Source organism: Myotis yumanensis, unplaced genomic scaffold (assembly GCF_028538775.1).
Source record: "Myotis yumanensis isolate MYYU_CA2020_CCGP unplaced genomic scaffold, mMyoYum1.0.hap1 SCAF_5, whole genome shotgun sequence".
Classification (NCBI taxonomy): domain Eukaryota; kingdom Metazoa; phylum Chordata; class Mammalia; order Chiroptera; family Vespertilionidae; genus Myotis; species Myotis yumanensis.
The window spans coordinates 52,306,198-52,316,508 of NW_027223756.1; the positions used below are offsets into that span (position 1 = coordinate 52,306,198).

At 42.0% G+C, this 10,311-nt stretch overlaps 1 long non-coding RNA gene across 2 annotated transcripts; it reads left to right on the forward strand.

The window, feature by feature from the left end:
- The first annotated feature begins 282 nt into the window (after positions 1 to 282).
- LOC139011728 (uncharacterized) lies at positions 283 to 2,748 on the forward strand. 2 transcript variants are annotated; one of them, XR_011471620.1, is made up of 2 exons: positions 283 to 866; positions 2,031 to 2,748. It is a non-coding gene; the product is annotated as an uncharacterized lncRNA (long non-coding RNA). The 2 variants fall into 2 exon arrangements; XR_011471621.1 differs by having other exon boundaries at positions 2,034 to 2,748.
- Positions 2,749 to 10,311: the final 7,563 nt, after the last annotated feature.

Below are 10,311 nucleotides of genomic sequence, written 5' to 3' on the forward strand. Positions count from 1 at the left end.
ACAGCCACCTCGCCTAATCGAGGGTCCTTCTCCAATAAACCTGTAGGCACGGCCGCCAGCGCCCCTGGAACACATCTACGGAGAGGTTCTCTTCCGCTTCGCCCCGAGACTGCGGGAAGGGCCGCCGTGGGCTAGATCAGAAATGTGTCTGTCGGCATCTGCGGCGGGGTGCAGCGGGTTTCGGCTGGGCGCGCTTATTCGGGGTATTACGACGCTTCCCCGACGCCGGCGCTGACGTGTGCGCAGGGGGCGGGGCCACTCGGCCTCCCAGTGCCCCGCCGGAGCCGGGAGTCGGACGCGCTCCCCTATCTGCGCGGAAAAGCCGCTCCCTTGGGGGGCGTGGCGGCGGGGGCAGGCTTCATGAAGCCGCGCCGGTGGGTAGAAAATTGGGCGCCCAGCCGACGCCCAACTTCGCTGGATCCCTTCCTTCCGGCGTCCGTCCGCCGGAGCCCGCGAGGTCTGTCGCCTGCGGCGTGCGCTCTGCCTGGAGCCCCCTTGCCTACACCTGCCGGGAGTGGGAGGACTGCAAGGGGCGGGGGCCAAATCTTTCTTTTGGGGAAACAGGACCACCAGGGAGGGCTCAGGGACCCCGAGGCAAAGAGGTGAAGGGCCGGCCGAGTAGAGAGGGGGAGGGGGGTCCTAACTTCCATCGCCCCGCGTGCTGGAGCCTGTCCCCCAGTTTCTACCTGCAGGTGTTTCCTGGCCGCCAGTGACATGGGCAGTTTCATGGACGACCGCCCACCCGTAGACCCTGCTGGACCGCAACGCCTCCCCCTTATGCGCCCAAACAAAGAAATAAAATGCTGTGTGACGTTTTGGAACGAGTCCGGTCCCTAATGGTTCCGTGGTTAACTATGGAACTTGAGGTTTGGAAGGGGCTTCGGGGGTGGTTCAGTGACGCCAGATTTTAACTCTGAATGTAGTCAAAGACTGAAAGAGACCAACCCTGTATTTCCCTGTAGTAATTTATCTTGATAACATGGCTTGCTGTCCAAAAACTAAGCCGGCTGATGCGTTGTGGCAGCAGTTGAAGGTTGCACAGCATGCAGCGTCACCTAATTATACATCAGGCAGAATAACAAAAAGTGAACCTCAAGATAAAAAGAACTTAACATTAAATCTAAAAAGGGAAAGCACAGGAGGTGTGATAAAATCTGATGTTGATTATTAGGCAGGCACAAGAGAAGTGGGCACACATAAAAGATAGTTTGCAACACGATTATTAGAGTCATTTCTTCCTAGGTTAAAGAGTCATGTATCTCAGTCATGGAAGGCATGCCCTTACATTAAAAGATCATTAAACGTGATGCTTACAGAAATTGAGTCACTTTAACTTTATGACTGTTCACAAATTCTTACTTACCAAGAACTCTTTGATCTGTTTATAGCGGAATCTAGCTCATGAAAGGGTTTTTTATTTGTTTTGTTTTGTTTTTTTAATGGTTACTTAAAGGAAAAGAATTCAGTACACTGTGAATTCTGTTCATGAAGGCTTGGATTAATTTCCCATGGCTGCTGTAACAAGTACCTTTAACTGGCTTTGAGATAACAGAACTCTATTCTCTCACAGCCCTGAAAGCCAGAAGCCCACAATCAAGGTGTGGGCCAGGCTGCACTTCCTCTCGAGACTCTGGTCAGAGAATCCCTTCTTGCCTCTTCCAGCTTCTGGTGGTGGCATTACTTAGCTTCCTTGGCTTATAGCCACATCCCTCCAATCTCTTCCTCTGTCTTCATATTGCCTCCTCTTCTCTCTGTGTCTTCTCATTTTCTGTGTGCCTCCTAATGACATTTGTCATTGGATTTAGGGCCCACCCAGATAAGCCAGAATTATCTCATTTTAAGATCCTTGATTAATCTGCAAATATCCTTTTTTTCAAATTCATTGAATATTGTTCCCCAAATAGTTATGTCTACCTGGTACCTCAGAAGATGACCTTATTGGAAAGTGAGTCTTGCAGATGTAATTAGTTAAGATGAAGTCATACTGGATTAAGACGGGTCCTAAATCCAATGATTCGTTTCCTTGTAAGAAGGTCATGCACATGAAGACTCACGAGAGACAGAAGAGGAGAAAGTCATGTGAAGCTGGAAGCAGAGATTGGAGTGATGTGTCTACAAGCCAAGGATTCACCTTGGAAACAACCGCCAGAAGCTGGGAGAGAGGCATGGAACGATTTTCCCTCCGGGCCTTCAAAAAGAGCCAACCCTGCGGACACCTGGATTTCAGAACATTGGCCTCCTGAAGTGTGGGATAATGTTGTTTTAAGCCATCCAGCTTGTGGTACTTTGTAAAGGCCACCCTAGGAAACTTACAGTGTCATTCACAGACTTCTCCATTGCTCTCTTTAATTCTATCACTTCTTTCTCACTCATTTTTTTCCCCTGTCATTTTTTCTGTGCCTGGCCTCTTCACCTCAATTTTTCTTTTTGTTACCCATGCCATTGCACTTGAAATCATGCCAACCAGACGGTATAAAGCATGCTTCTCTAAAAGACATATGATACACATTCTTGCCCTAACCGGTTTGGCTCAGTGGATAGAGCCTCGGCCTGAGGACTGAAGGGTCCCAGGTTCGATTCCAGTCAAGGGCATGTACCTTGGTTGCGGGCACATCCCCAGTAGGAGGTGTACAGGAGGCAGCTGATCGATGTTTCTCTCTCATCGATGTTTCTAACTCTCTATCCCTCTCCCTTCCTCTCTGTAAAAAATCAATAAAATATATTTAAAAATAAAAAAAATAAAAGACACATGATACACATTCTTTAATAAATATTGTATTTGTTTATTGAACAAATATTTAATGTGCCTCCACTGTGTGCCAGGCAGGTGTGGCTCAGTGCTGCTCATTCAGTTGTGGACCAAAAAAGACACAAAACCTTGCCCTCAGGAGCTTATAGTCTTGACGAGGAGACAGATTGTAAACAGATATAGAATTACAAATTGACAGAAAAAGAACAGGATGTTACAAATCATCTAGATGGGGAGGGCCTCCCTGAGATCTAAAGGATGCCAGGCAGGTGGGAGAAAGTTATTGCTCAGCAAAGAAGAGCTTGACACCATGGAATTCAAAGACCAGGGTAGCTAGACTAGTTAGTGAAGGGACAGGGATGTGGGAAGGGTGGAGAGCTAGGCAGGGTACAGATCATGTGTGACTTCTCATGTTGTGGTAAACGACTTGGAGTTCACTAAATACTATAGGAAGCCACAGAAGGATATTAAACCAGCTAGTGATGGCATGTCTCATTTTTCTGGAGAGATTACTTTAGAAGCAGAGGGACAAAGAGTCCAGGCAGGAGTAGTAAGTCAATGGAGCAGAAAAAGGCAATTCGTATAAGAACTGTTAAACAGGAAGAATTAAAAAAAAATGATGGTCATCTTTAGAGCAATGGTGAACCAGTCTGAAATGACTCCCAGAATCTGTCCGATAGAGGCCAGTGCCATCCACTCAGCCAGGGAATCTACAAAGTAGATTTGGGCACGAGGTTACAAATTCAGTTTGTGTCTTGTGTTCAAGGCCAGTGGGGATTGTCAATAGAGATGTCCAGAAGGCAGGTGGAATGGGGGCCTGAGCTCATGAGAATGGAGTTGCTGTAGCTCTGGGGTTCTTCAACAACAGATTATGAAAACAATAGGCATCAATGTAGCAAATATTTTCTTTTAAACTGTGTTCCATTGGCTATTCAGTCTCTTTGTGACTCAATACTTAAAATATTTATGAATGTTTACTATGTGCCAAGAACACAGTACACCTTATGATTGCTCTCATGGGCTTTATGTTTAACAAAATGGTGGTGGGAATTCTATCTTGTGAGGCTGTTGAAAAGAGTCTTTGGGGCAGTATATGTGCATTGCCTTGCCTGGAACAAATGCTCATTTATTCAACAAATACATATTGAGCTCCTACTTCATGCTGAGCATTCTTCTAGATCAGTGATGGCGAACCTTTTGAGCTCGGCGTGTCAGCACTTTGAAAAACCCTAACTTAACTCTGGTGCCATGTCACATATAGAAATTTTTTGATATTTGCAACCATAGTAAAACAAAGATTTATATTTTTGATATTTATTTTATATATTTAAATGCCATTTAACAAAGAAAAATCAACCGAAAAAATGAGTTCACGTGTCACCTGACACGCATGTCATAGGTTTGCCATCACTGTTCTAGATACTGGAGTTACAAGGAACACTGAGAGACAAGATCAGCTTTCCTTGGTAATACCATAACAGCATAAAAAGAAAAGTAACAAGTAGTGATGAGTGTTATGATAAAAATAAAACGGGCCACATGATAAAGTAACAAGGAGGCTACTGTGAATGGAAAGTCTTTCTAAAGGGGCGCAATTTAAGCAGAGACCCCACTGAAACCCCTGGTGGGGGAAATGTCCATGATGCTAATGTCTTGGAGATGAGCACTTTAGGCAGAGGGAACAACTGGTGAGCAACCCGTGAAAATGCTCTAAGATGGGAATGATCCTGGCATTTGTATTAGTTTCCTGTTGCTGCTATAACAAATGACTTCCGCTTCGTGGCTTAAAATAACACAAATTAATTCTCCTTCAGTTCTGGGGCTCACAAGTCCAAAATGGATCTCACCAGGCTAAAAACGTGTCAGCAGGTCTGCCTTACTTTCTAGGTTTCTAGAGGAATTATATTTCCTTTCCTTTTCCTGGTTCTTGGGGCTGCCTGCACTCCTTGGTTTTCTGCTCCCTTCATCTTCAAAGCCAGCAGTAGCCCAGCAATATTTAATGTATTCCCCGCATGGTGACTGGACACAGTAGAGTCTGTGCTTATGAGAGAGTCTCCCTGTGTTTGATCAGCTCTGGGATGCGGTCAGGGAAACAGCCCCTGAAGGGTAGTGAGCCCACCACAGTAAGTATCTTCTTAGTGGCCAGCCAGTTGGTCTAATTCTGGTAACTCCCTAATTGTAGTTGGCCATTCAAACCCCAGTAAGTACTATTTTACAGATGTGAACATGAAGAAAGATAAAGTAAGTTTTCCCCATGACCAGTAAGTGGCAGAACCAGGCTCCAAACCAGAGTAAGCTAGACCTCAGGAGCCCGGGCAGCTGAACACGGCACTGTCCCATAGTGATTAAAAGTTTATATCCAAGCATCCAGCTCCTCAAGTTAAAATCCTAGCTCTACTACTTACTGCAATACCCATGTGACTCTGGAAAGTCACTTGACATAGTCTGAGTTTTCACATCTGAAACGGGGAATACCTCTTATGGGCTGTTAGGATGATGAGTAAACGTATCAGAAACGTAACCAATGTCAAAGGTATTGTGATATTGCCTCCCCAGTATCTTAACCCACATAATATCTTACATCTTTTATGAAAGCTTTTCCTGCTCTCTTGTTGTAGTGACCATAAAGTTAGGTGTGTACATACTTTCCTACGACTAGATTGGAAGCTTCTCAAGACTAAGAATTGTGGGTGTTTTCATTACCATCATCCACACCAGCTAATAATATTTGATAAATGTTTGTTGATTTGAATAGTTGATGTAGAATCAGCATTACAATGTAGAGAGAGAAAAAAACAAAATCTATCTTACGGTAGGTGATACAAAAGGTGTGTTTTATGATTCTTTAACTGTACTCAAGGTCTGGATAGCTGCAGGGTATCCTAGGAGAAGGTGGCTGTTGCAATGTAATAGGTGTCACAGGATGGAAGTGAGATGGTAGTAGATGGATGCAACAATGGACCGGGAGTCCAAAAAATCTGTGTTCTAGCTGTGACCCTGTTCTCATTACCCGAGACCTCCAAGTGATAAGTAACAAGTTTCTTTACCAACTCAAAAGGACTCACATAATAAATAAACCTAGTGTTTATACATTCAGGTTTCTCCTTACCACCTAATCAGGCCTGACTGGTAAACCTAGAATGATCATGTATGGTTAAGAAATATGGCTTTAGGATCACTTGTTCATTTAGTCATCTACTCAAATAATTCAACAAATATTAAACTGCTTTCCAATTTCAGCAGTTTTATTTACTAGCCATTTACTTTGGGCAAGTAACATAACCTCTCTGTGATTTGGTTAAAAAGTGCCTCATGGAGATGTGTCCCAAAAGTGCTTATGTAAAGTATTTAGATTGGCAAGGAGTACATGCTTAAAAATGGATGGTGGTGATGGGAATTATTGTTGGTAATGTTTGTTTAGTTGTTCTGTGTCAGAAGTTAAAATATTCCTGGATCAGTTTATTGTTTCAGTTTTATATCATGCTGTCAAATCACTTGTTTGGTAGCACAGCCAAACCATATGTTTTGGGTCATATATGCGTGAGTGTTTAGTGTTGACACAGCATAAATATCTCCGATGATGATATAAGTATGGTCTTGATTAACAAAGTCCATACCAGGCACATGAGTCTCTGAACCTAAAAAATATCTGATAACATGAAGTGAGTGATAGATGAAAAACAAGTGAAGAATTTAAAATTTAGTCTCTATTCATTCTTGGGTTCAAATCAAACAAGTAGTTGTTTCCATGTGTTTCAAGTTAGCTGTTTATGCTGTAATAATTTACCCAAATCTCACCAACACTTTTGCATCCTTGTGAGGCTCCTAATTAAATCCATTCCCATATCTTCCATCCAGAATATCTTAGGTCTTAGCATGGGCTTAAAAGGAGATTGGAAGTTCAGAACTCCATTCAGATAACTTAAATAAAAGGCTATTATTCTGGCGATGCATAGAAATAATTTAGGTGGTAGTGTTTGGTTCAATACTCAACCCCTGTAAATTATTTATCACTGGTGGATAGTTTGTGAAAATTATATAGGGCATAGTGATATTATTTATATTATTTTTTTTCAGAAGTTAAATAAGTCATTGTATTCTTATTCATCACTGAAACAATTATAAATTAAACAAAAAGACCCATAATTACATAATCATTGACATGCCATGTAATCTTTGAACTAACATATTTAAGAACAACTGTTTTGATCAGAGAATGTTTTTTATACTAGTGGATATTGCTAGATCTAAAATGTTACCATGAAAGGAAATGCTGACTTATTCTAAATAGAGCAAAGATAAAGATATATAGTGGCCTTGCCAATTACAATAGTATCTACCAATAAACACATAATTTGTAAACATATTGTAGCTAGCTAGCTAATTCCAAACAAATATCTGGTAGTCTGTTTCTCTGCATGCTGCTAAACTGCTTTACGGAGATAGAGTACTACTTTCTGCTTCAATATTGGTTCTCTCTAGAACAACTCACACACTAATATTAAACAGTTATGAAAATTCCAACTCAAATATAGGAGGCCATGCCTCACAGTAGATTAGGAAATATAACCACTTCCCTTTTCTCTGCACAGGAATTTAGGCACTTAGCTTCTACTGTATTTGTGTTAATGAGAGTTATGCATGTAGATTCCCTAATTCAAATGCGATTATTCCCTCTTCACATTGACAGCAACTGGGTTTGTCAGCAGGGAAGTAATGCTACTTTCTTTAACCCATAGTGGGTGAACATGTCTCTTTGCAGAAGACCTTATGCTCCCGTGGTTTGTGGAAACTCTCCATCTAATAGTTTCTCAGTCTCTTGAGTGGAAATCTGTCTCAGGAAATTAAGGACAAAGAGGAGAGTAGACAGCAGTGGATGATAAGCTATTGGGAGGCACAGTAAATAATGGAGGGAAATGCAGCCCGAGAGAGAGGGATCATTTAAGGCTATTAGATGACAAATCCACTTCAATGCAGTTATTACACCTGTAAATATAGAAAAATGATAATGTTGACAACTCTTCATCACACAATCTGTCTCATTAATAAATGATGAAGGGTGGAAAGAGTAAAAGAAATAAGGCCAACTCTGTGCATAACAATATCACAGAAGCGCTGGGAAAAACTAGCTAAGCTAAAACAAAGACGGAACATGGCTCCATTAATGAAGAACGACTGAGATGAAATGGGAAGATTCAAAGGCATGCACGTGTAGAAAACAGTATGGATAATACAGGGCTTTTTTGTTTAAAATAAATTATGTAAATTTGCCTTACATTATCAGAAAAAAATTAGTATGTAATACTTACCTATGTAATTTTGTTTTTAATGTTGGTTTCCAGGGAAAAGATAGCTGCCTGCAATTCCTCTAGGGCAGTGGTTCTCAACTTTCCTAATGCTGCGACCCTTTAATACAGTTCCTCATGTTGTGGTGACCCCCAATTTCATTGTTACAAATTGAACATAATTAAAGCATAGTGATTAATCACAAGAACAATATGTAATTATATATGTGTTTTCCGATGGTCTTAGGCGACCCCTGTGAAAGGGTCATTCGACCCCCAAAGGGGTCTCGACCCACAGGTTGAGAACTGCTGCTCTAGGGCAAGTCAAAGATCATTGACAGGGTGGCTGCCCACCTCACATTCCTAAGAGAAATGAAAAACACATTAAAAGTCTGCAGATGGCATTTTTATCTCCTTCTGGAAAAGTATCTATAGCTCTATCTCTGATTGTCTTTTAAGAGGGGGCATCAGCTGGAGATGTAAGTCCAACTTAAGAAAGAACAAAGAGCCAAAACCGGTTTGGCTCAGTGGATAGAGCGTCGGCCTGCGGACTGAAAGGTCCCAGGTTCGATTCCGGTCAAGGGCATGTACCTGGGTTGTGGGCACATCCCCAGTGGGAGGTGTACAGGAGGCAGCTGATCGATGTTTCTCTCTCATCAATGTTTCTAACTCTCTATCCCTCTCCCTTCCTCTCTGTAAAAAATCAATAAAATATATTTAAAAAAAAAAAGAAAGAACAAAGATCTGAAATACATTGGGGGAGCTTTAAGTCTCTGTGATTAGGGGACCTGTATACATTACACTAGGTTCATGGAGCTCCCAAAAGCTACATGCTTCAAAGAATAGACTTGATTGATTGATTGATTGATTGATTGAAGGGCCGTGTAATTAGAATGGGTGGAAAGAGTTGCTGACAGCCTCCCACTGGCCATTTTCTCCTTTTCTTCTTAGTAATAGAACTCATGATTCTAGCTGGGCACATAGCTGCCAAATACAGATTACAGCTTCCTTTGCAGCTAGTAAATGAGCATGTGCTAAAGTTCCAGGAATGGATTCTAATGGGAAGTGCCTGATTTCTAGGAAGATCCTTAAAGGAAGGAGACAGTCACCTCTTTATACCCTTTTTCTTCTTGGTGGCTTGTATCTATATATATAAAAGCGTAAGTGACTGTCCGACCATTCTACTGTCCGACTGTTTGACCATCCGACAATGACCATCAGGGGGCAGACACTCTGACCAGTAGCTATGCTGCACACTGACCGTCAGAGGGCAGACACTCAATACAGGAGCTGCTGAGCTGCGGTGACTTGGCAGCTGCAGTTCTTGGGTGACCCACCCGGAACCAGAGAGGAGGGAGCCTGATTCCAGGGTGCATTACCCGAGAACCACCCTCTTGCAACCTGGGACCCCTTGGGGGATGTTGTTGAGTCAGTTATGACCTGATCCCCGCAGGCCAGGCTGAGGGACCCCACTGATGCACAAATCCGTGCACCAGGCCTCTAGTACAGATATAAAGGCTTAAATCCCAGTAGCCATCTTCCACCAAGACAGGCAGAACATCCTGGAGCTGTCTTACTAGCTCTGCATGACCTACCTCTAGAGTGTGTGTATATAACAGAGAAGCAAACTTCTATCTTGATTATCACTATTACTTTGAATTTTCTATTACTTGTAGCCAAGACTAATCTTAATATGCTATGCATTTTTGAAAAGTAGAAAGTAAGCAGTAATCTCTTGATCTAAAGAGTGATAAAAAAAGAAGTGAATTGCTAAGCCTGACTAATACCTAATTGATTGCTTGAATTCATACAATCTTCTGAATTTACACAGTGCAAATGGAATTATAGGTGATAGATTATTTTGTTTTGTTTTCTACACAATTTATTGTGAGGTTATCAATGTCAAATAAAATATTACTTTTCATCATTTTCTTCTACTCTGTCTTCTTGAGCAATTCATTTTTCCTTCCAAAATGTTGTATTCAACATTTGAGACCAGGAAGAATTTCTAACCACAGCTAAGGACCTGAACATTCATCTGAACATTTGTATGCTAGTTACATGCAGCTGTCATCCTAGTGGTCTTTTCACAGAAAGTTCTTGGAAAACACTGATCACAGTGACCTTCACACATCTTCAGAACTCATAGGCTTTGTTGCACCTCAAAGGCTCCATCACTGCCTGGAAGCCATAACCTTCCCACTGGGCAGTTTCAGTGATGAGGTTAATGGTTAAGTAGAAAACAAAGACTGAAGTTTGCTGTTATGATTGGCCTAC